Raw genomic sequence first — 5556 nt, forward strand, 5'->3', positions numbered from 1 at the left:
TTTTGAAAGGAAACATCATTATTTTCAGACCATCTATAGCTAGATCATCTATACAGAAAGGAAAAAAGCAAAATAGAAAGATTTATAGAAGTGAACAAGATCAATGAAAGTTGCTAGTTCAAAGAAAACTTTACAAATCACAGCATTTAAAAAAACTTGTTTTGGCCATGTGGCATGTGGGATCCCACTTCTCCAGTTGTGCTCCCCTGCATTGGGAACACAGAGTCTTAACCACCAGATGGCCAGTATTTAGTTTCTAAAACAGCAATAATCAATAAGCAAAAGTGATACATAGATATAGCAGCATAGCAACAAGAAAAGTGAAAACACTTATGAGAAATAGTTTATCAAAATTGCACAAAGCTTCAGTAGGGAAAAACTGAAAACTGTTTTAAAGTAAATAAGATTTAAATGAATAAGAGAATGGTCTAGGATTCCAGATGTGATAGCTTAACATTGTAAAGATGTCAATTTTTGCTGTATCAACAGCTACCAATTATCCCAAACCACTGGGAGAAAATATTGACTCCATCCTGGGAATTTAACAAAGGCTGGCAAATTAAATTTTAATATAAATTATTGTACTGGAAGAAGATTCAGTATCAGCTCCTAACAGTATATAAAACAGTATATAACAGTATATAAAACTATGGTAACAAGAAAGAATGCTATGAATTATTGATGTGACCATTATTTTTATTTTTAATGTATAAAACGTGAAGAGGAAAGGATCAGTTCAGTTCAGTTCAGTCGTTCAGTTGTATCCGACTCTCTGTGTTCCCATGGACTGCAGCACGCCAGGCTTCTCTGTCCATCACCAACTCCCGGAGCTTACTCAAACTCATGTCCATTGAGTCGGTGATGCCATCCAACCATCTGATCCTCTGTCGTCCCCTTCTCCTCCCACCTTCAATCTTTCCCAGCATCAGGGTCTTTTCAAACGAGTCAGTTCTTTGCATCAGGTGGCCAAAGTATTGGAGTTTCAGCTTCAATATCAGTCCTTCCAAAGAATATGCAGGACTGATTTCCTTTTGGATTGACAGGTTGGATTTCCTTGCAGTCCAAGGGACTCTCAAGAGTCTTCTCCAACACCACAGTTCAAAAGCATCAATTCATTGGCACTCAGCTTCCTTTATAGTCCAACTCTCACATCCATACATGACTACTGGAAAAACCATATCTTTGACTAGATGGACCTTTGTTGGCAAAGTAATGTCTCTGCTTTTTAATATGCTGTCTAGGCTGGTCATAACTTTTCTTCCAAGGAGCAAGTGTCTTTTAATTTCATGGCTGCAGTCACCATCTGCAGTGATTTTGGAGCTCCCCAAAATAGAGTCTGTCACTGTTTCAATTGTTTCCCCATCTATTTGCCATGAAGTCATGAGGCAAGATGCCATGATCTTAGTTTTCTGAATGTTGAGTTTTAAGCCAGCTTTTCTACTCTCCTCTTTCACTTTCAACAAGAGGCTCTTGAGTTCCTCTTCACCTTCTGCCATAAGGGCGGTGTCATCTGCATATCTGAGGTTATTGATATTTCTCCCGCCAATCTTGCTTGCAGCTTGTGCTTCATCCAGTTCAGCATTTTGCTGATGTACTCTGCATATAAGTTAAATAAGCAGGGTGACACTATACAGCCTTGACGTAGTCCTTTTCCAATTTGGAACCAGTCTGTTGAGGCAAGGTTAGGGAAGAATATCAAAGGATTCCAAAGCATTTCAGTTGCTTTCCTTTGTCCACTTTGGACTTCTCTACCTATTGACTTACTGAATCCAAGATAGGAAGTTCCTGATGATTTCCTGAATTCTTCACTAATAGTTGTATCAAACTTTTGAACCCTCATCATAAAATCTGTTCATCACTCTGTTGGGATACTCAATTGCTCTTACTCAAACTTTTTTGGGGGGAATTGCTTGTATATTCATATAGAACTGAATTCCAATAGTACTAGGTGCATACGATGAAAAATCTCTTTGTGTCTCTATTTCCGAGTCATTTGATTGTTTTCTTTTAAGAATGATAGTGGTTCTCTTCTTTACCGTGTTTTTTAAATCACTTAAAGTATATATCTTGGAGATGATTCCATGTCTATATATAAAATGTTTTCCTTGTTTTTTTATGGAAGCTCATTATTCCATTGTATGTGTGTGTGCTCAGTCGTGTCCGACTCTGTGACACCATGGACTGTAGCCCACCAGGCTCCTCTGTCCATGGGATTTCTCAGGCAAGAATACTGAAGTGGTTTGCCATTTCCTCCTCCAATTCCATTTTATGCTGCTGCTGCTGCTGAGGCTGCTAAGTCACTTCAGTCGTGTCCGACTCTGTGCGACCCCGTAGATGGCAGCCCACCAGGCTCCCCTGTCCCTGGGATTCTCCAGGCAAGAACACTGGAGTGGGTTGCCATTTCCTTCTCCAATGCATGAAAGTAAAAAGTGAAAGTGAAGTCGCTCAGTCGTGTCCGACTCTTCGCGACGCTATGGATGCATCTAAATTTACGAAAGTGTTTTGCTGGGTCGTGTCTGACTCTTTGCGACCCCATGGACTCTAGCCTGTCAGTCTCCTCTGTCCATGGAATTCTCCGGGCAAGAATACTGGAGTGGATTGCCAACTCCTTCTCCAGGGGATCTTCCCAACCCAGGGACTGAGCCCTGGTCTCCTGCATTGCAGGCAGATTCTTTACTGCCTGAGCGACTATGTCATTTGATGGACATTAAGTTTTTCACAACCCTTTGAACATAAACTCAACAAAAATGAAAACATGTCATTTCTCTCAGGTGCACCTAGATCTCTAGGACAAATTCCTGGAAACAGAATTCCTGGACATATATTGGTTTATAATTTTGATAAGTAGAGCTTGACTGTCCTCTGCTGAAGCTATACAGATTTATGCTCCCAGCAATTTTTGAGTGACTGTTTCTCCATACCTTTCCCAATGTTATTAAACTTAATAGGCATTGAGAGATGAAAAATGGTATCTCAGGGCAGCTTTTAATTATCTTATGAGTAAGACTGTCTTAATATATTGCAGTCTATTTGGATTTCTCTTACTGTAGGCTTCCTGGTCATAGTTTTCCCCTAATTTTCTACTGAATTGAAGTTTAATTTCTTACTTATTTATAAAATTTATATATAACATGCAATTTTAAACTTTACTATTTGATTATCTTTGACTTACTATTAAGGAGTTTGTAATCACTGTAGGGTCTATAGGTCGTTTTAGAAAATAAAATTATAAAATCAAATAAAACAGGATCAGAATACCTCATAAGACAATGTGTTGTTACTGAATTATTGTTAGGTGAAGACCCTTATAAGTATAATCCAGGACACTCAGGTGACTAGAACCTTGCCATTTACCCCAGGAGCTCCATTCCATGTCTCCATTCTGATCTCAATAGCCTTCCTTCTTCCAAAAGTATCCATTATCCTGCCTTTTATAGTAATCACTCTCTTGTGTTTCTTTGTAGTTTTTCATCTGTGAGCAATCCTAGATACTACAGTTTTGTCCATTCAAAAAATATGTGTTTAAGGGGCTTTCAATCTTCAGGACTTCAGTCTATTTTTTCTTTTATTTACAATATTTCGGATGAAAAATCTATGCCTTTGATGTGTAGTTTCCCCCAGTGTGGATTTGGTTTTTGGTGCAGTTCACCATACTCCCCTATCTGTTTTTCCTGCAAATTGGCAGCTGAAGCCAGATGCTTTATCAGACTTAGGGGAAATTCCTCTGAAAAGACCATAGGTGGTGCTGTGTTCCTTCATCAGCAGGTACACATATCTGGTTTTCATTTTTTTGGTGATATTAGCAGTGTTTCATGCCCAATGTGTAGATCCAGTCATTTATTGGGGGTTGAAAAATAGTGATATTCTAATTCAATAATGCATTTTTCATTTATTAGTTGGAATATCTTTTATAACAATGCTATCTGTATAGCCAATAACCAACAGTGCGATTTTATATGGGAAATATAGGATGAATATTTGATTCTTTCTCTTAAAAGTCTTCACACAGTGAATAGATTCTCTATCACAATCTAAAGTAGAAGTAGAAGCAGTGATAGACTTTATTTTATTGGGCTCCAAAATCACTGCGGACAGTGACTGTAGCCATGAAATTAAAAAACACTTGCTCCTTGGAAGGAAAGCTATGACAAACCTGGACAGTGTATTAAAAAGTAGAGACACCACTTTACTGCCAAAGGACTGTATAGTCAAAGCTATTTCCAGTAGTCATATATGAATGTGAGAGCTGGGCCATAGAAAAGACTGAATGCCTTTTCTATGAAAGAATTGATGCTTCCAAATTGAGGTGCTGGAGAAGACTCTTAAGAGTCCCTTGGTCTGCAAGGAGATCAAACCAGTCAATCCTAAAGGAATTAACTCTGAATATTCATTGGCAGGACTGATGCTGAAGTTGAAACTCAGATACTCTGGCCACCTGATGAGAACAGCCGACTCATTGGAAAAGACCCTAATGTTGCGAATGATTGAGGGCAGAAAAAGAAGAGGGGCACAGAGAATTAGATGGTTAGAGAGCATCACTGTCTCAATGGACATGAGTTTGAGCAAACTCTGGGAGACAGTGAAGTACAGGGAAGCCTGGTGTGCTGCGGTCCATGGATCCGCAAAGAGTTGGACATGACTTAGAGATGAACAACAATAACACAATCCAAAACTGGTCAATAAATTTTTAAAACCTATGGGTTAAAACATATTGAATTTCAATCAGTTTCACTTATGCCTTGTAAATCAAAGAGTATCCTATTTCCGTTAGTAGAAACCCTATCACTGAATCATCTTGCATGACTCCTTGCTATCTGGTATGAAAATATATTTCAGACTTACCTTATACGTTTTTCTGCCTCAGGCATGAAATAAATCATTTTCCCCCAGAAGTCCTTGTTTCTCTTGGTGAGACATTATATTTCAAGACCATAATCTGAGTGCAAGAATAGTTACTTACAGTTGAATTGGTCATTGTTTCTAGGTCTCTTAAATGGACAGAGCTAGGAAAAGTGTATACACACACACACACACACACACATCAAAACACCTCACACATTCACACTGATACTTCCAATTCAAAGTCAAGGATTGCAGGATGTTTCCCTTAACCTTTTGGATGTAGGGTTTTTTCTCTTGTTAGTTTGATTTTCTAATGCCACTCCCTTCTGGCCTATAAAGTCTCCGCTGAAAAGTCAGCTTATTGGAGTTTCCATGTATATTGTTGTTGCTGTTCAGTAGCTCAGTAATGTCTGACTCTTGGCAACCTGGTAGACTGCAGCACACTCCAGGCTTCCCTGTCCTTCACCATCTCTTGGAGCTTGTTCAAACTCATGTCCATTAAGTTGGTGGTGCCATCCAACCATCTCATCCTCTGTTGTCCCTTTCTCCTCCTGCTTTCAATCTTTCCCAGAATCAAGATCTTTTCTAATGAGTCGGCCCTATGCATCAGGTGGCCAAAGTATTGGAACTTCAGTTTCAGCATCAGTTCTTCCAAAGAGTATTTAGGATTGATTTCCTTTAAGATTGACTGGTTTGATCTTGCTTTCCAAGGGA

Source organism: Ovis canadensis, chromosome 1 (assembly GCF_042477335.2).
Source record: "Ovis canadensis isolate MfBH-ARS-UI-01 breed Bighorn chromosome 1, ARS-UI_OviCan_v2, whole genome shotgun sequence".
NCBI classification, from domain to species: Eukaryota; Metazoa; Chordata; class Mammalia; order Artiodactyla; family Bovidae; genus Ovis; species Ovis canadensis.